Raw genomic sequence first — 21,651 nt, 5'->3', positions numbered from 1 at the left:
GCTGGCGAGGATGTGGAGAAACGGAACCCTCTTGCACTTTTGGTGGGAATGCAAACTGGTGCAGCCACTCTGGAAAACAGTGTGGAGGTTCCTCAAAAAATTAAAAATAGATCTACCCTATGACCCAGCAATAACACTGCTAAGAATTTACCGAAGGGTACAGGAGTGCTGATGGATAGGGGCACTTGTATGCCAATGTTTATAGCACCACTTTCAACAATAGTCAAATTATGGAAAGAGCCTAAATGTCCATCAACTGATGAATGGATAAAGAAGTTGTGGTTTATATATACAATGGAATACTACATGGCAATGAGAAAGAATGAAATCTGGCCTTTTGTAGCAACATGGATGGAACTGGAGAGTGTTATGCTAAGTGAAATAAGTCATACAAAGAAAGACAGATACATATGTTTTCACTCTTATGTGGATCCTGAGAAACTTAACAGAAGACCATGGGCTAGGGGAAGGAGAAAAAAAAAATTCCAGAGAGGGAAGGAGGCAAACCATAAGAGACTCAAAAAACTGAGAATAAACTGAGGGTTGATGGTGGGGGGGAGGGGAGGGAAAGTGGGTGATGGGCATTGAGAGCACCTGTTGGAATGAGCACTGGGTGTTGTATGGAAACCAATTTGACAATAAATTTCAAAAAAATAAAAAGAAAAAAATAAAATATATGAAAAAAATCTCACTGGTAAGGAAAACATACAGTAAAGGTAGTGGATCAACTACTTATAAAGCTAGTATGAAGGTTAAAAAACAAAAGTAGTAAAAGTAGCTTAACTACAATAATGATAACACCAAATAAAAATGTCAAATATGACATCAAAAACATAAAACATGGTGGAATGAGCACAAAAAAGTAGTGCTTTAATAATGTGTTCCAGCTAAAGTGACCACCAACTTAGATTACTATATACATAGGTAGTTACATATAAACTTCATGATAAGCATAAGCCAAAAACCTGTAATAGATACAAAAAAAAAAAAATAAAGAGAGAAATCTAAACATAACACTTAAGAAAAATCACCAAATCACAAGGGAAAAGACCAGACTGGAAGAAAGGAACAGAAAAGAGTTATAGCTCTTGTGCTCAGGCCCATGGTGCAGGCAGGATGGGCAAGTGTCATGGTCTTTGTACTGCCAGGAAGTTCCCGTAGTCACTGACAAGATCAGAAGTGGCATGATAAACAATACAAGAAAATCCATTTGGGCACAGCCCTGAAGTCCAACCCTTTTGGGGGTACTTTCTATGCAAAGAGAACTGTGCTGGAAATAGTAGGGATTGAAGCCAAACATCCATATTCTGCCATCAGGAATTATGTCAGGTCCAGCTGAAGAAAAAACAAAAACAAAAAAGATTGCACTGTAATCCACACATTTTTCATAAAGTTGATTATCACTGTGTTTCCTTCTTTAGCCTTGTTATAAGCAAGATTATCTGTAAAATTACAGGCTCAATATTCTATATTTTTCAGTTACTCATAAAAAATGTAATCACTAAAAATGTTTAAAATGTGTTCATGCAACACCAAAAAGTAATCTCACACATCAACTGTGGCACATATTACATATCATACTTTAGGAAATACAGGGTTTCCAATTCTAAAGGTAGAGAATAATGCCCACAGATATTAGTGAGGAAAAAGGATAAGCTGTAAAAAATAGTTACCAATTTTCATAAATACATATCTTGAGTAAAATTCAAAAGAGCTACACCAAAATATCAACAGTAGTTACCTCAGAATGGGAGATTATGTGTGGTTCAATTCTTTTGCTTGTCTACCTTTTCTAAATGTTTTAGAAAGGACGTTTATTCTTAAATTAAGAAAAATAGGCTATCTGAAATATATATACTTGGAGATAAAATTGGAGAGAGCTATGGGTCGCATATATTCATATATACATCTCTGTCATGTTTGTCTTCTTTAACAAGCATTACTTTTCTTATTAAAAAGTCTAATAAAATGAAAAATAAAACACAAAAATGTTGAAAGGAATATACTTGTAAATATAATGAATGAGTTGAACCAGGAATATTATAGTAATAAATTTTTATATCATAACTAGCTAAACAGTGTAGTACGAAACCAGTATAAGCATACGTCTTTCTTTTTATTTATTTGGTATCCAAAAATTTACATTACCATATTTCTCCTGCCACACAAAGTGGGAAGACCTGTAGAGCAAGCAAAGATTCATTAGAAGAAGCATAAAGTGAACCAACATTTTTCCTCCTTTCATTAGTATTTTAAGTAGTGTCCATGGATTAAATAAGTAATTTCCAAAACTTAGTTTAAAAGCCACCTTCTTAGAACAAAGTATTCTCATGGCAGGACATGTAAGGATTGAGCTCCCTTTTCCTAAAGTGATCTCCTTCTAGTTATCTCAGGGAAAAAAATTAGATCCTCACTTGTGTTTTATCTTGTCTGAGCATATAATTAGTATTCTACATTCTGCAGATGTATGGACTACATCACTTCTTTTGTGTAAGCTTCTGTGATGAAACACATACTGCACCTGTGGAAGAGGTGGGCAAAACCTCACAGATGGAGCCCACAAAGGTTTCAAGTCCCTCAGGCAGTGGGAGGAGGGAAGCCTGTAATGAGGGAATCCCACTGGAAGCAGGCATTCTTCAGACTAAATAAGTTATAGATGATTGGAAGTCAGAGTTCAAATGTTGTTGCTCAGTTGTGGAGGGGAATTTTATGGGGAAAAAAAATACTCATTTTGTCGACACTTGAATTTCACTTCAAGCCAGAATTTTCAAATCGTGGGCCACCTAAATCAGAACTATCTACTATATTTTTAAAAATTAATGCATATTCCCACATAACTCCCTGGATTTACTGCCACTTGATCTTAGGGGCTGGATTAGGGACCCATGTTTAAGCAAACCCTCCAGGGGATTCTACTGCACAGAAATGTTTGAGAACAATTGCTTGTAGGCCAGAGGTTCCCAAACTTTAGAGCAGAATGTCAGAGTTTTAACAAATCCTTCAGATTTGTTAAAACACAGATTGTTTACTCCACCCTCAAGTTTCTAGTTCTGGAGGCCTAGGAGAGGCCCAAGACTTTATATTTTTAAGAAGTTCCCAGATGATGACTAGGATTGGGACTATACTTTGAGAACCCCTGTGCTCAGCCCAGGAAACTAGGGAGATCCTAAAGGCACTTCCAGAGACCTAGGAAATGCAATTTGAGACTTTGAGTCATTTTATTAAAGACTCAGAAAAGAATTTGTGTGTCAAAGAATTTTGTCCTTACTTTGGTTTTTATTTTAATCAGGATTTTTCCCCCACAAATAATGTTTATTTTTTCACGTAAAATGCTTGCAGTCTATGTCCATCCATTCAGGATTCTCCAAGGCTAAATAGCATCATTTTCCCTTCATTTGTACCTTTTATATTTGAGAATGTTGATAAATGAACGCAATTGATGTTTGATTTTTTAGATGGCTGCATTAATTTGATTTCAGTGACCCACTGAACACCAGTGTTAGCCTAACAACAGTTACCAGAGCTAAAGCTACAAAATAGGGAAGGGATTTGAACAGCCTCTGTGCAAGATTTTAATTAAGCCTTACTGGACTCTTCTTTAAAGGATGTTATGAGGGGCAGCTGGGTGGCTCAGTCGGTTAAGCGTCCAATTTCAGCTCAGGTCATGATCTCGCAGTTTGTGGATTCCAGCCCGGGTCGGGCTCTGTGCTGACAGCTCAGAGCCTGGAGCCTGCTTTGGATTCTGTGTCTCCCTCTCTCTGCCCCTTCCCCGCTCATGCTCTGTCTCTCAAAGATGAATAAATGTTAAAAAAAAAATTAAAGGATGTTATGAGAATTCAACATAATTCCAGAAAAGTGAATCTAAATCTATGTCTTTTTCAAAGCCAAACTACTTATGCTAAATAGAAATATGCATGCTTGGAAAATAAGAAAGATACATATTTCTAATGTTTGTTGCCATGAGGCCCACCTCATGTACTCACAAAATCATAATATTTTTTCGAAACAAAGGTCGTGCTGTACACCTCGACATAATTCATTTTATTTTATTTATTTATTTTTAAAATTTACATACAAGTTAGTTAGCATATAGTGCAACGATGATTTCAGGGGTAGATTCCTTAATGCCCCTTACCTATTTACCCCATCCCCCCTCCCACAACCCCTCCAGTAACCCTCTGTTTGTTCTCCATATTTAAGAGTCTCTTATGTTTTATCCCCCTCCCTGTTTTTATCTTAATTTTGTTTCCCTTCCCTTGTGTTCATCTGTTCTGTTCGACATAATTCATTTTTAAGCAGTGCTAATGACATTAGTAAAATAAAATGTCAGCCAAACTGCAATAAAATATTTCCAGCCCAATGAAAGTACTTTGAGTTGAACGCTTTAAAATTTTTGACTTTGAAAGGTTAAAATAATAAATGATCACAGATCCAAAACATACAATGCTAAAGTTATTACCAGATACATTTTTTTCTGTATTGTAATTAAAGTCTCAGGAACTTCTCTGTTCAGATCCTGTAAGGTGATCCCTATAGGATTCCTTTGCTGTGTGACTCCTCTCTGAAGAACAGGAAGTTATATAGAGGACAGATAACAAACATGTTAGGAAATTTAAGAAAATATTTATATTTCCAGCAGAGTTATTAAGATTATCATTTTTTAAGTTAAATCCTGAATTCAAATTCTTTCCCAGTTTCCTCATCTAGAAAGTGAAAATAATGACAGCTGCTTTGCAGGAGAGCTGCAAAGAAAAAATGAGATGGTGAGTTTAACATGGTTGAAGCATGGAAGTTCTCAGTGATAAGTCAGTGTGATTTTGGCTATTATTAGCTTTGTTATTATTATAGAGAGAGAAACTACACACTATAGATTTAAAGGAAAAATAGATCATATATGCTTGGGAGACTCAACAAAGTCTTTATTAAGTAGGTGGCCTTTGTGAAGAGCCTTGAAGTTTGCATGATATGTATTTTAAGGCAAGATGGAAGAGTTGCATTTTTTTACAACCTTGGCACATGAACCCTGACTCTGCCAGTGTAACTACTTTAAGAGACATAGGCAGAGATGAAACTTTGTACATGTTAAAAGTTATAGTACTTATTTATGATTGCACCTAGTCAATTAATTCAATAAATTCCTGTTTCTATCTTTGATTTGAAATAGGCAATGCTTATTGAGGTGCTCTAATATAATATTCAAAAAAGCAAGTTAAAGATATTTTGAATAAGTGTTATTGTGAAATAATTTCAAAAGAGCATGCTTGTTATTAATGGCAGGCAATGTATTATGTACTTTTTGGCTTGTCATCTTGTCTATAGAGTACATGTTGTAAAGGAAGAAAAGTGGGTAATTATATTTCACATGAACATCAAATTGAGTGTTCCTTCCTTGTAGTTTTGTAAAGTAGAATTGTGGCAAGATTGTCCCTAGTTAATGCCAGGAAAAATGGAAAATAAATGTCTTTTTAAAAATGTCTCTTATATAAACAAGTAAAACCTGTTAAAGTGGTTTGCAGTCATTGAACATAGGTCAGTTCCCATTAAAACAAACTCCATGGGTAAGTGAATTATTTTGTTGTGTTGGTATTTTGTTGTATCAAATATTGCTTAGCATGAAACTAAATATGTAAAGGTTGTATCACAGCAAAATAATATCAATATTATTATTAATTAAGTCATTGTTGGCAAATAATTTTGCAGTAAAGGAGTTTTAATTCTACCTGTGTTTATCTTAGCAGGTGCAAACTTATGGCTCAAAAAGTGAACAAGTTCTTTTTAAATGTTTCTTTGATATGTATAGCAGTTAATTTTTGCCTCACATGTCTATTTTAATAATTGTTTTCAAGATATTATCAGAAAAACACAGTTGAGATTGTGTCATTAAGATTTGTATACTCTACATTAAAATGATCTAAGAGGTTCTAGTATTCATTAGCATTCTATATCTCAAACTCATTTCCAAGGGGTTTCTTCATTATAAGAGCTTATTTGGGACTATAGTTATTATCTAGATTTTAATGGTATCATTAATTATTAAAATTTGACATACAAAATTCTGGACTCTAGTCATTTGAGACACTTCTAATATCTCCTGTGAACATATTCTACCCTGGAATATCTACCCTGATTTTGGAGATAAAACGGATTATTATCTGGAAATGCCCTACAACTTTCTCTTCCACCTACTCCCTTACCTTTATTATGCTCAAGTCCCATCTAGAGCCATTCCTCAGTTCTTGGGAACCTTTGCTATATGTATTAATCAGCTTTTATTGTGTACCAAAATTTCTCATTGGTTTCCAATAACAAAACATTTTTATCCTACTTACAGGTTGGCTGGGCAGCTACAGCAGCTTTGTTCTGAGCTGTGGGTCAGGTTCAAGTATATTCCATGAGTCTCCATTCTAGGACTCAGGTTAAAGGAACAGTGGCTTATGGGTAAACTCTTCTTAAAATAGAGGGTGGGAACACAGAAGGCAGAGGGGTCAAGTCAAATGGTGCAAGCACGTCCAGAGTTTCTGCTCACATTCACTGGCCAAAACAGCTCATTTGGCCAACATCAATGTAGAGGATAGAATACTCCTTATATAAGTGAGAAAGAGGAAACAGAAGTGAGTATTTGCTGAATAGTATCCCCATTCAACATACCATACTGGGACAGTAACAGGAGAGCAAAAACAAATAGCCATTGGAGAAGGGGGAAGCAGTCACTGGTCTGTAGCAATTCTGAAATCTCACTCTGCAAATGTTGCCAAGTTCCTAACCTGGAGGTGGGAAGTGTTCTTCGATTAGGCTCCAATTCTGTTCCTTGGGAATAGCTTTTCTTTTCATTGTTCTCATGACTCTTGGCTCCATTTTCTGAGAGGTAATTTTCCATTATCCTTCTTGGGCACATCTGAAGGAAAATATGTACCCCCTGGCCACTGAGCAGTTTCCTCATCCGGCTACCTGCCTGCAGAATGTTGGGGACCCTAAGGTCTTTAATTTTTAATGGTTCATTTTTCTTTCTTTTTTTAATTATTAAAGTATAGTTGACATATGATGTGTTTTATTTATTTATTTATTTATTTATTTATTTATTTATTTATTTATTTAAATTCAAGTTAGTTAACATACAATGTAGTATTTGGTTTCAGGAGTAGAACCCAGTGATTCATCTATGACACCCAGACAATGCTCATCCCAAAAAGAGCCCTCCTTAATGCCCATCACCCATTTAGCCCATCCCCCCACCCACCTCCACTCCAGCAACCCTCAGTTTGTTCTCTGTATTTAAGAGTCTCTTACGGTTTGCCTCCCTCTGTGTTTTTATCTTATTTTTACTTTTCTTTGGGTAAATACCCAGTAGTGGAATTATTAGATTATATAGTACATCAATTTCTAATTTTTTAAGGAACTCCATACTCTTTCACAGTGACTGCACCAATTTACATTCCCAGCAACTCTGCACAAGAGTTCTTTTTTTCTCCAAATCTTCACCAACACTTATTATTTCTTTTCTTTTTGATATTAGTCATTCTTGCTGTGTTAGGTAATATCTTATTGTAGTTTTTATTTGCATTTCCCTTATGGTTAGTGATGTTGAGCATCTTTTCATATGTCTGTTGGCCATCTGTAGTCTTCTTTGGAAAAATTTTTATGCAGGTCCTCTGCCCATTTTTTAATCCGAATATTTGTTTTTTTGGCACAGAATTGTATAAGTCCCTTATGTATTTTGGACATTAATTTCTCATCAGATATATTGTTTGTAAATACCTTCTACCATTCAGTAGGTTGCCTTTTCATTTTGTTGATGGTTTCCTCCACTGTGCAAAAGCTGTTTATTTTGGTGTAGTCACAGTAGGTATTCTTTTGTTTTTGTTGTCCTTGCCTGGGAGACATACCCAGAAAAATGTTGCTAAGGCTGATGTCCAAGAGATTACTGGCTATGTTTTCTTTTAGGATTTTTATGGGGGGACTTGGGTGACTCAGTCAGTTAAGTGTCTGACTTTGGTCATGATTGCACAGGTCATGAGTTCAAGCCCCATGTCGGACTCTGTGCTGACAGCTCAGAGCCTGGAGCCTGCTTATGATTCTGTGTCTCCCTCTCTCTCTGTCCCCCCCCCCCACTCTCTGTCTCTCTCTGTCTCTTTCTCTTTCAAAAATAAATAAACATTAAAAAATTTTATTTAAAAAAAAGGATTTTTATGGTTTCAGGTCTCACAGTTAGGTCTTTAATCCATTTGAATTTATTTTTGCATATTATGTAAGAAAGTGGTCCAGTTTCATTCTTTTGCAAGACTTGGATAGTATTTAGCTATCTAGTTTAACCACTGCCATTTACTGAAGAGACTGTCCTTTTCCCATTGTATATTCTCGCCTCCTTTGTCAAAGATTCACCATATAAGCATGGGTTTATTCCTAGGCTCTCTGTTCTGTTCTGTTCATTGATCTTTGTGTTTGTTTTTGTGCCAATACCATACTGTTTTGATTACTATGGCTTTGTAGTTTGCAATTTGGAGGTGTGATACCATTCTTTCTCAAGATTGCTTAAGCCATTTGGGGGTCCATATGAATTTTGGTAAACTTTTTTTCCAGTTTTCTGAAAAATACTATTGGTATTTTGATAGGTATTGCATTAAATTTGTAGGTTGCTTTGGGTACTGTGGATATTTTAACAATATTAATTCTTTCAATCCATGAGCCTGGTATATCTTCCCATTTGTTTGTGTCATCTTCAATTCTTTCATCAATATCCTATAGTTTTTAGAATACAGGTTTTTAACCTCCTGTGTTAAATTTATTCCTAGGTATTTTCTGCTTTTGATGCAATTATAAATGGGATTGTTTCTTCAATTTCTTTTTCTGCCACTTTGCTATTAGTGTATAAAACCACAATAGATTTCTGTATATTAATTTCATATCCTGCAAATTTCTGAATTCATTTGTTAGTTCTAATAGGTTTTTGGTGGAGTTCTAAGGGTTTTCTTTGTACAGTATCATGACATCTGTAAATAGTGAGTTTTACCTCCTCCTTACTATTTTAAAGGTCCTTTATTTCTTTTTCTTGTCTGCTTGCTGCTGCTAAGACTTTTAGTACTATGGTGAATAAAAGTAGCAAGAATCAACTTTCTTGTTTTGTTCTTGATTTTAGAGGAAAAGCTTTTAGTCTTTCTGTTTTTTATATAAAATTTTAATTGAAAATAGTTTTAGATTTACACAAAAGTTGCAGAGTTCCGTGTACCCAACACCTAGCTTTTACTATTAGTAAATCTTACATTAGTCTGGTATAGTTGTTACAATTAATGAACCAATTTTGAAACATTATTATCCTGAGGTCTTTTTCATGGCTAATAGAGTCATAGTCTCTCTCTCTCTCTCTCTTTCTCTCTTTTTAATTTTTTTTAATGTTTAATTTTTTTGAGAGAGAGATTGAGACTGAGAGCATGGGGGAGAGTTAGAGAGAGAGGGAGACACAGAATCTGAAGCAGGCTCCAGGCTCTGAGCTGTCAGCACAGACCCCAACAGGGGGCTCAAACTCTTGAACCATGAGATCATGACCTGAGCCAAAGTCCGAAGCTTAACCCCCTGAGCCACCCAGGCATCCCTAAGTCACAGTCTCTTTTAATCAGGGCAACGGTGTTTTGGGAGTTAAATTTCTCCCCAGAAACTATTTTTAGTTTTTTGTGTGTGATTTAGTTAACTCCATGAGACAACCATAGCCACAGTAATTTTCAAGTCATGCCTCTATTTCTCTCTAGGCGTAATTACAGAGGGTTTGAGCTTATTAGGTTAGTGGAACTTAGTCCTCATCTCTTTTCTATGAGCCATTTTGTCCAGATGAAAGAATTTACTGGGTGCTCTCTTAATACATTTAAACGTTTAACAAAACATATGGCAGTGATATTTATTAGATCTTTGTCTTGAGACTTGGTCTTAACTAGCATCAATCAGAGTTTGTGGTTTTTAGCATTTTTCATGTTTTCATTTTTCTATTTGAAGATGAGAAACAGTTCTGTTTTTAAAATTTGCAAGTCCTGGAATTTCTGGAGTCACTCTTTACTCTTTCATCCCTGCTTACAAGCAGGCCAGTTCTTTCTTGAAAGGCTTTAATCGAAGGCAGTAACCAATTCATGCTAATAACAGTCTGTCTTAAAATTTTGTCACCCCAAACCACCCATTCATGAGGTATGTTTTCTGTCTTCAAATTATTGCAGGTTTTACCAAATTTTTGCTTCTACATAATCTTGCTGCTAATACAAGATCATCGTGTTTCCAGTCTTCAACACTTTCTTGCTGCCTGCTTTTCAGTCCTAAGGCAAGGACAATATTTTAAGTTCTTATTACAACAGCATCATACTTTTAGGGAATAATTTGTATATTAGTCAGCTTTTGCTGTAATAATGCTGTATAATAAGCAACCCCCAGATTTCTATGACTTATAAAACAAAGATATTTTGCTCATGAGTCTGAGGTTGCCTGCAATGGCTCTGCTCCAGCCTGCAGGTGGTTCAAGTATGCTTTTCTATACTCACTCTGGGACCCAGGCTTAAGGAGAGGCCTCTATCTGTGGCAAAGGGCAGGAATGCAAAAGGCCACACCAAATCACAGGAGAACATTTTAAATCCCCTATGCACATTTTATTGGCCAAAGCAAGTCAAATGTGACCAGACCGAATGTCAATGGAGGGAGGAGAGGAAATAGCAAATACTTATATGACAATAATACCATCTACCTCACCAGGCAAAGGTCTGGCCTCTGTTATTCATCATTCAGGTGGTCACTAAAATGTATGAGCAGCAGGAAGGTGAGGGATGAAATATGGTTAGGGGAAAATTTTTTTTTAATGTACACCCACTTAAAATTCAAGTCCCCTTTTTCCTCCCCCTTAAATAGTTCCTTTCCCTGAAAGACCAGCTAGGGCTGGGCTGCATCAGTACTTAATATCCCTAATATCTGACTCCAATTCCATGGCTGGATGCTCCTCAGTGCTCTCCAAGGGCAGCTGTTTTGCTCTTCACCAGTTGTCCAGCTCCTAATGACCCAGAGATTGCTCTTTCCAACCCTACTACCTCTGCAGCAGATTAGACAGCTAATCCTTTTGTCTTTTAAAGGAATTTACAATATCCTGATAAGTCTTCAAGTTCTTTACTGGCTTTAAGCAGAGAGAAGAACTGAAAGCAGAGTTGTTCAGGCATGGTCCTAACCATCCCATCCCTTTCTTCAATGCCAAAGTCCTAGTACAACAGATGTACCCTTACACCTGCTCCTCCTGGAGTATTGGACAGCAGGCCTTAGCCACACTTGTAATCCTTCCGTTTTTCTCATTGCCTCCTCTTTTCATTCCCACTGACTCCAACTCATTTGGGCCATCAAAATCTCTAGCCTGGTTTCCTGCAACAGCCTTTGAGCCTGGCTCTACTCCAGCCTGCCCACCTCCAAACCACTCTCCACTCAAAGTGATTCAGAGTGGTCTTTCTGGGATGAAAATTTGATCTTGTGGCCCTCTTGTCTTAAATCATTCAATGTTTTTACATTTTGTCTCTAGTAAATAAAAAGGGGCTTTTCCATGTATGCCCCCTCTTGTCCCAAAATATTCAGCCTTGGTAAAAATAAATCAAGCTTCTCCCACCCACTCAGACTCTCACACCTTCAGGATTTTGAATAAAAGTGAAATAATCCTGGTAATTCTGCTGGATGGGCCTACTGGGCAGCAGAATAGGCCTGAAAGCTGAAGTTCCCACAAGGTTGCCCCATCCCAACCCAGTTCCTCCATGTGCCACCCCTGACTTCCCCAAAGAGGGAAATAACTGGAGACAGAAATTTATTCAAACAACTGGACACATGATATCAGCTCCACAAATTGTGAAACTTAATTCCTATACCTACTTGATCTTGTCTGTGTGGTATCAGGAAGTAAGTAAAGAGCTGTGGAGAAGTTCATGGAGCAGGAAAAAAAATTAACATTTCAGGAAATTTGAAATAGTTCTCTTCTTTAGGGTTCCATAAACTAAAAGATAACAATTCCTACCTCAGGTAAGAGTATATGACCTCATGAGGAACCTTCTTAAGATTCTCTGGCAGCATTACTGGGAGGTAGAAGCCATTCTTCAGTATTAGTTCTGTTTCTTGTATATGAAGAGGTAAAGAGACACTAGCATAGTCACAAAGTTGATATAACTGTCAGGATGAATTAAACACAAACATAAATAAATCCCTCTTCCCTGAACAAAATTGCTTGTCTCTTTTGAAACTATTTTAATCAAGGATTTTTTGTTTTCAAGTAACAAACACATACCAAACTAAGTCAAGCACAGCAGTGTGGTTATTGTAAGGATTCTAGGGTGTCTTATAAGACTCAAGGTCAAGACAGTGGGTCTTGTAAGTAACTGAAATGAGGAATTGACTAATACAGTAAAAATTGAAGCCAGATCTGAGCAGTATGTGTTGGTGTTGATGTTTTCATAAAATTATTAATGCCACTAGTTCAGGAGACCAAATGCTGAACTTATCAAATGCCAGCTGTATCCAGCCTTTCTCTCTATAACTGGCCCTCCCACCACTTTCTGTGCAGAGAACCAGCATATGATTTTTCCTTACACACAGCAGCCACTGGCAGAACCAGATAAGGGCATATAATCCAAAGGAAGCTTATCCATTGCTGGCTAGAAACTCATGAGGCTGACTCAGTGCAAAGGTTTCACCCTAATAGTATGAATGGCAGTTAACCAAGTCAATTAGTTTAGGATCATTTGGATTGGGAAATATTGAAGGAGTAGCCAGTCAGTTATAAATGTAAATGAAACGAATTTGCAGAGAGACACAGATGCCATAGCTAAGAGACCATGTTGAATCAGAGACCTGGAGAGAGTTCTTGGCCTGTAGAAGTGTCTTTCCCAGTTCTAGTTTATAGATGCCTATATTACTTTGCTGGGGCTGTCATATCAAAGTATCAAAGACTAAGTGACTTCAACAATAAAAATTTATTTTCTCACAATTCTGTAGGCTAGAAGTCTGATATCACGATATTAGCAGGGTTGGTTTCTACTTCAATCAAAGATGGCTGTCTTCTCCCTGTGTCTTCACAATGTCTTCCCTCTGTGCATGTCTGTGTCCTAATCTCCTCTTTTCATAAGGATACTAATCAGATTGGCTTAGGGCCCCTGATAATGACCTTACTTTAGTTTAATGACCTCTTTAAAGAACTTGTATCCAAATGAGAATCATATTCTGAGGTATTGGGGGTTAGGACTTCAACATAAATATTTGAGCAGCTCAATTCGGTCGATAACAGTGTCCTCTCCCTTTTATTTAAGTGTTTTGTGTCTATGCAATCAAAACAACATGACAAACTATATTAAGACTTTCTGTTATCAGAGGCAGAAAATACAATTCAAACAGCCTTTGGGAAAAAGAGAATTTATTTGGCTCAAGTAACTGACAAGTCAGGAGTATCACTATCTTTAGGCATGTCTGGATTAAGAACTATAATAATGTCATTTTATCTGTCATGGTCCTGGCAGGAAATAGACATCTCTATCCAGCTGGGTTTTAAAAAGAGGGCTAATTACAAAGATGGAAGCAGAACTTAGGAAAGCTATAAGGGATATTGATATATCAGAGTAAGTAATAGTGGGACATTGTTACCATCTCCAGGCCTGAAGGAGCAAACCAAGAGTGGTTACTGGAACCTTAAGGCAGAGAGTTGTATGGAGACGATTTCCTAACAGGACTTGTAGCCTCCAATAGAGGGACAGCCATCCTGAGAAAACCCCACAGAAAGGGACTGGTAAATAACCTAATGTCCCTGATCTCTTCATAGAACTCCCACCTAGAGTCAGTGGGGGAAGAGAGATTGATAGAATTAATTTAGTCATCCAGTAGTGAAGAGGAGAGAGAAGATATGGGGGCAAGTGGAAAAAGACAACACCACCATTAAGACTTGGTCTTGCTCTCTACCTTCTGTGTTGATGTCTTTCTAACAGGGTCTCAGCTCATCACCCTTACAGCTTTCAATCTGTAGAAAGAGAGCTTCTCTTGCCCAAGTTTTTCTAATAAAACCCCAGAATTTAATCTCACTGGCCTGGCTTTTATAACCAAACTCACCTCTATTTCTATCTGTACTTATGCCATCTCTAAATCAATCACTGTGGCCAAAGGACAACTAAGCAGGTCTTTATTACCTAAATATCCTTGGAGCTAGCAGAGTGGGGTCAATCCCATTGAAACACAGTGTTAAATGGGAGAGAGTGACCCCCCCCAAAGGCAAATTCAGGTGTTGTTAACAGAAGAAGGGAGAATACATAGAAGCTGACAGACAAAAACAGTGTACATACACTACATTACCCAGAATATTCATAGTTCAGTCCTTGGTAAATATGTAATGATTGATTGCATTTATTGGATACAGTATGTTTTGAGAACTATTCATTGTACATAGTTGTAACTGAATCAATGTTTACAAAATTTTTTTGGAATATAAATGTTAATAATCCATGTACAGAATTATTTTGCAATTGACTAGGAAATGTTTCTGAATATGGAGGATATTTTTCTACTCCAATCTTTATAGTGATCCTTATGGATACTAACTTATGATTCTTAACTTCTTGTTTGTAGAAATCTATATTTATATCTCAAACACTGCCTCTTTCAGTGTTCTGAATTATTTTGTAAACCCTGTTTGTTTGCTTTCATTAGACCACAGTCTTGAGAATTTCTGGCCTGTTTACACACATCACCAAGTATATTTTTAGACTCATTTAGCAAAAGATCATCATGAGAGATGCAATAAACTGAAGTAAGATTAGTGAACAATTCAAATTTAACTGTTAAAGGTTTCTTTGTTCCTGCCCATTAAAGATGACTATCAATATTGCTAAGAGATGTTTATTAAACCAATAAAAATGAATATTGTCTTTTAAAAGTCAAGCTGCCTTTATCTGATCTCAAAGGTGTGCTTATAAAATTAATCATTCTGGTGTTTGCTTGTTATTCAAGCATAACTTTTCTTCTACCCACAGCCACTGGTTTTTTTGTTTAGCTCCATCAAGTTTTTGGCAGTAGTTCTGTCAATGTTTCTTTGGATAAGAAGCTCTGCCAGTAGGGCTCTTTTGCAAAGAGTGGGAGTGGGGAGTTGGACTGGGCTGACATTGAAAATCAAAGAATTTCCAAAGTATAAGAATCTCTGGGACGCCTGGGAAACTTAGTCGGTTGAGAGACTGACTCTTGATATCAATTCAGGTCAGGATCTCACAGTTCATGAGTTTGAGTCCTGAGTCGGGCTCTGCACTGACAGTGTGGAGCCTGTTTGGGATTCTCTCTTTCTTCTTCTCTCTCTCTCTCTGCCCCTCCCCTGCTTATGCATACTCACTCTCTCATTCTCTCTCTAAATAAACATTTTTAAAAAAAAAAATCCCTGTTTTTAAGGGTATAATTCCATTGAAAATTTCAAATAGGGAAACTTCCCCTGTCTGTCTCCTGTATTCTGGAGAGCAATGATTTCACTGTTTTATCCATGAATATTTATACAGTGAACAAGAGAAGCATGGTCCCCACCTTAATGGAGCTTAATCTCCAATGAGGGGGTACCCTAATGCATGGATGATGGGGTTTATCATGGTGTTTGCAGGTATCCATGTGTAAATGAGAGCAAGGGAGCACACCTGCTGTCCATTTATCTTTGCACAGAACATGCCATGGAGAATAGGAGAGAAAGCCTGAAGTTATGAAGGAGCCACTTTTAAAATCATCTGTGTCCACAAAGGCAAGCAGCAATGTAAAGAGATGCCCAAATCTCACGCATTCAATTGTGGAATAAATAACACACAGTAAGAGTGGAAGATTTAACTTCTTTCTCATCTCTTACATAGACATCTCATCAATCTGAATTCCTGCCTCTTCTATTAAGCCTTTCTGATCATTCCAACTCAGAATGATCTTATTTTCCCCTTTTTCTCAATTCCAGTAGTGCTTTGACTTAAATATATAGTCCCTCATAATAGTATCTGATTTTTACATGTCTCCCTATGTTCCTTGAGGGCAGGAGCCAGATTTAATGCTCTTTTATGTTCCCCATGGCCTGTAGTCTGGGGTAAAGCAAGAGCTATATAACCACTGGCTAAAAGACCAGGAATGCTTTGCTCAGGTTAATATTAAACTTAGTTTGTATTCTCAGGCCATAAACCACACAGTAATTAGAGAGTTATTTGTGTAGAAGCAGCCTTGAATGTAACTGTAATGGAATAGATCCTGTCTGATAGTTGGATGAAATAGATCAGCCTAATAAAAAACTAATAAATTAGGTCAAAACTGACCCAGAGAACATAAACTCTGGAAGAGTTTGTACAAAAAATAATTTGTTGTACAGCTCCTCATTTTACAGAAAGGAAACCAAGGCCCTTCGATGTTGTGGCTTGCTTGAGGTCACCCTGAATTAGGGATTGAACCCAGACCAGTAACTACAGTTCTTGACCAAGTTGTTGGGTAAAATGTCAGGTTGTATGTAAGTCAACGAGATGAACACTCAACCTGTGTTTGCCAAGTCATCATAATAGTAACTGCCATTTTTCAAACCACTTTTTTTAGTGTTTCTGGCACCATGTCAGGCACTTCCCATAGAGAATACATTACTTTATTTAATCTTCACAACCCACCAGAGGGAGATGCTGCATCAGTCAAGATTCCTTTTGAGAACAGAATCAGTAGGAGGCACAAATTTAAGAGATTTGGTGCAATTGGTTTATGTGATCATGGTGGCTGACAAGGAAAGCCCAAAATCTGTAGAGAAGAGTAGTCTGGGATTGAAGTTGCTGTCCACAGAATTTCTTCTTCTTCAATGAAGCCTCAGCACTACTTTTAAGTTCTTTCAACTGATTGAAGCAGGCCTGTGAAGATTATCCAGGATAATCTCCCTTACTTAAAGTCAACTGATTATGGACTTTAATGACATCTGCAAAACACCTTCATAGCAACACCTAGAATAGTGATTGAATAATTGAAGACTTGTAACCTAGACAAGTTTACACAAAAAAACTGATTATCACAGGTATAATTATTCTTAACTAGTTCCCCAAGTGACAGAGGTGGTTAGTGGCAGAGCCAAGTCCTCAGGCTTTTTCTGCCTATCTCTACAACCCATGCAGCCATACAGTGTGCAGTCTCTGAAAGCAAACCTGAACAAGTTCTCATACCACTCTGAGCCCCAGATTGTTTCCTCTGTGAAATAAGGAAAATCACATCCCTGGCACAGAGTTGATATGTGAATTAAATGAGAAAAAGTGAGGTGTTAGCACATAGTAAAGATCCAACAAATGTTAGTTTCCTTTCCTTCCACTTTGTACTACATCACACACACACACACACACACACACACACACACACACACAAGCTGTGTTCCCATTCATTCCACAATCAATGCCTCAAGATGGGCTCTGGCTCAGGTGCAGGTTTCTTTCTGAAATATTACATAAACACTGCAATTTCAAGGAGCATAGCTATGACCTCCATGAATCCTTGGGCATTCTTTCTGATTCACTCCATCTCTCTTGCCTGCTTTGACTCCTCTCTGCTGGAAGATTAGTTTGCTTTCTTAACTGGATGAAAAAAGGACAAATTGGTTGATTCTGGCTCTTGCTCTTTTATGTTTGCTTCCACCTTGTCTGAATTCAGATCTCTCTTCTGAGAAAAAATATTTCTGCCTTTATGCAAAAATTGTAAGAAATAATCTCATGTGTGTGGACACTTTGTAAGCAAGTTCCCCAAAGTCACTGTTCTACTATTTCCTGGTATGTTAGAAGTTGTCTGCAAGGGCAAGAGGATTATATCTGTTGGAATTCTTTTGTTCCCCGTGACTTGGGTAGGGCAAAAAGGGAATTGATTACCCCTGCTGTATCCTCAAGATAACAGCAGTCACAACCTGAGGTCCACTAACCAAGTGGCACCACCTGATATTTTGCAGTTTATTTGCCCAAAGTTAAAACCAACAATTTTAGAAGACCTTCATGGCCTTGACTAAATGCCATAACTGGACTTCATTTGACTAAACTTCACTAAATTAAAACATTTCTTCCTGCTAGAAAATCACAACTGCATGATTTTTTGTACTACTAACCTATATTCTTTTGCGAGGAAGCAGGCATTGAATGCCTCACCTGCCTCAAACTGCTATCCTTGAATACATCTAATGATAGCATCTCTGCACCTCATGCAGCTGCAACTGAGAAAAATATCCTATGAGTCTCAAATATACTAGGTGTCTCCAACATGTGGTCTTAAATCTTTTTTTTTTTAACGTTTATTTATTTTTGAGACAGAGAGAGACAGAGCATGAACAGGGGAGGGTCAGAGAGAGAAGGAGACACAGAATTTGAAACAGGCTCCAGGCTCTGAGGTGTCAGCACAGAGCCCGATGCGGGGCTCGAACCCACAGACCGCGAGACCATGACCTGAGCTGAAGGCAGCCGCTTAACTGACTGAGCCACCCAGGCGCCCCCCAACATGTGGTCTTATAAACATGAACCTTTGTGCCATTTATCTTGTCTCCCTCTCCCATTCTATACTGTCACTATTCCAAACTTCTCCCTATGTCCCCCTACCCAAATCCTCCCTCCTTATACCTCACTGTCAGTGGATGACCTTACCAACTTCTTGCAGAGAACTTGTGGCTAGCAGACAGAAACTCCTTCAACTTCCTGATTGATGACCTCCTGCTTTCCTACTAAAACTTTCCTTCCCTCTACTCTCAGAAGAAAGCATAATTCTACTTCTCTTATTCCAGGTGAATCCTTCAATCTAAATCTGCTCCCCCACCCCTTCTCTATAATTTCCTTTCTGGACTTGTAGACTCTTTTTCACAAGATCCTACCCAATAGCATTTAAAGAGATTCAAGTCTTGCCTATCAGAAAGGAAAGAAGGGAGGGAGGGAGAGACAAAAAAGAGAAGGAGGGAGGGGAGAGGGAGAAAGGGAAGGCACAAACTCCTCTAGCTGTTATGTTGTCTCCTATCCTCAGACAATCTTCTCAGGACAGTTGTCCTCATGTCCCCAGTTTTTCATTTTTCACTGTGAATACACTGCAATTTGCCTTTTGCCTCTACCATTTCATTGAATATGCTTTTGCTAAGGTTATCAGTGACCTCCCAATTGCCAAATCCAATGATTACTTTCCATTCCATATCAAATTTGATGGTTATGAGACATTTGACACTGTATCCTTGAAAAAATGCATCCTAATTTCCAGGACACCACACACTCCCAGTTTTCTTTTACCTCCTGACAGATTCTCATCAGAATCCTTTACTGACTTTCTCCTTCAACCTGCTCCCTAAGCTTCTGTCCTGGCTCTTGTTTTCTTCTCACTTTATACCTTCTTCCAATGATGTTCAGGCCTTACCAGAAACTTTAATAGTTTCTTTCGCCTTGTACCAGAGATGACTACAACATATCCAAGTTGCTGCAGCAGTTGCAGCAGCCCAGGGAATTTCTCTAGGAAACACCTTTCACCCATGGCTTAGAACCTTCTTCACTTTTTGGTTTCCATCCCATTTCCTGGAACAAGGATCCTTGCTCTCTGCTGAGCTTCTTTGCATGCATTACTTATTTAGATGATCAGGCTGGCTTTTGAGTCTACTGTAAAAAGAACAAAATTATTAATGCATAAGTCCTTCCAACCTTTCTCCTCTTCCTGGCCTCTAAAACGATACTGACTTTGCAGGTTTCATTTGTTCTCCTTCCCCACCCTCCAGAGAAGCTCTTCCTTATCAGACTTATATTTGGGGATTTTGTGATGTAGAATAAGAGAAAGTGTGAAGGACATAGGAATAGGAAATGTGGGGGCTGGAAGTAGGGGAAGGTTTTTCAGGACCTGGAGGAGGGTTGAAGGAGCAGTATGTGATGAGAGGGAAGCAAATGAGAAGGAGACAGGGATTTTAATAAGTACTGCTGTGGTCTTTTGTATTCATTCAAAATGTCTTTTAAAATGCAAGCAAATAAGATAACTTATATAATTTTGACAGTACTTTTTTGGTTTATGGCAGGTTTTCCTCGATGGTAATTCTGCTATGAGGACGGACCACAGGGTTTCCCAAGCATACCACTCTTCCCCACAAAGACTCTGAACCAAATTGTGGATTTCCCTTGGACACCACCCCACACCCCACACTTTGTCATTTGCCTTGAGGTCAGCCTATGTGAAGGAAAGATCCGAGTGCTCATCTGGTCTTACATCTGAGGCTCTGGGTTCTGAACCTGAATCTCCAGGTTAGTTCTTTCTCCTGAGCTCCAGACCAGTACATTGAACTGCTTACAAGACATTTTATCTAGACGTTTCACAGAACCCTCACAGTCAACCTGTCCCAAAGTTGCCTCTTTATCTTTGTCATCCCTTCTTCTTAACATCCCTTCTCTGTGTCCCTCAGTAAAGGACATCAATGTCCACTGAGTCTTCTGCTACAGAAGCCTTGGTGTCATCCTTCTCCTTGCTACACCTTCTTATTCAGATGGTCACCAATCCTCTTCTACTTCTTAAATATATTGACAAGCTGAGCCACTTGATGTTTCCCGAACTCGTGAAGTTTCTAAATTTTTCACATCATGTCACTGGCTACTCATTGTTTTTGCACTCGCAGTCTTTCCATTCCCTATCTCTGCTCATCTGTTAAACATTCACTGACGCTTAGACTTCATCTCTTCTTTGAAGCCTTCCTTGATTGTCCTAAGGGGACACAATCACCTCGTACTATCTTGAACTTAACAGTATTAAGGCAGTTGTCACAATGTATTATAATTATTTTATACTATCTCTGCTCCTAGACAATGAAATCCATGAGGAAAAACATTGTGTCTTATTGTTGAATCTCTAGCACCCAGCATGGTATCTGGTTTCTAGGAATTGCTCAAAAATCAAACATTTATTACTTATTTGAATGAGTGAACAGTAAATTTGTAAGGTAGTTAGGAATCCAAATTAAACAGAAGGTACACTTCATGAAGTTAAATAATTTGCTCAGTGTTACATAGCTACTAAGTGAGAGAGCAGAGTTTGAACCCGGTCTGTTACTACAAAGTCCATGTCGGTTTTTACAACAATTGTACTAGCTCATAGCTGGTCGCTCTTCTCACACTTCAGAAGTTTATACATACATACACTTTCTTTGAAGTTTATACATACATATACTTTCTTCACTGATAGTGATAATGTCTCTTTATGGTGACATTTTAGGGCATTCAATCATTCTGTTTTCATTACATATTTTTATGCTCATCTTTGAAGTCCCCCCCCCCCCAATCAAGCTTTTAATGCCTTCTCTTCTACATTTATTTTACAAACCCTAGGTGGTGATATTGGTGGAAAGTAGGTCAGAGTTGGAATCCCCTAGCTCCATCCATCATCATTTTTGGAAGTCCAGTCATCAATACCAAGGGTAACCTGAAGCAAAGGTAACTAGAAGAGTTTATTCTGAAAAAAATTAAGGGACATAGTAGAACCAATTTTGGGAGAGAGGGTGGATTTAGTGTTCAATAAAACCTCACTATTACTCAGCAAGGATATTTCTGTGGATTTCTCAAAAGCAGCCACCACCAATGCCCAGTGAATATTTTTCTTGTATTCATTTCTGAATCTGTATTCTACTCATCTTCTGTAATTGCTACCTATGGCAATGTAGCATGTAAT

At 37.8% G+C, this 21,651-nt stretch overlaps 1 long non-coding RNA gene across 1 annotated transcript; it reads left to right on the top strand.

Moving 5' to 3' along the window:
* Positions 1-15,595: 15,595 nt before the first annotated feature.
* On the top strand, positions 15,596-21,408 carry LOC131494724 (uncharacterized). Its single transcript, XR_009253574.1, has 3 exons — positions 15,596-15,809; positions 20,015-20,237; positions 21,312-21,408. It is a non-coding gene; the product is annotated as an uncharacterized LOC131494724 (long non-coding RNA).
* Positions 21,409-21,651: the final 243 nt, after the last annotated feature.

The sequence above is a fragment of the Neofelis nebulosa genome, chromosome 14 (genome assembly GCF_028018385.1).
Source record: "Neofelis nebulosa isolate mNeoNeb1 chromosome 14, mNeoNeb1.pri, whole genome shotgun sequence".
Classification (NCBI taxonomy): Eukaryota; Metazoa; Chordata; class Mammalia; order Carnivora; family Felidae; genus Neofelis; species Neofelis nebulosa.
This window is presented reverse-complemented; position numbering and strand designations above follow the sequence as displayed.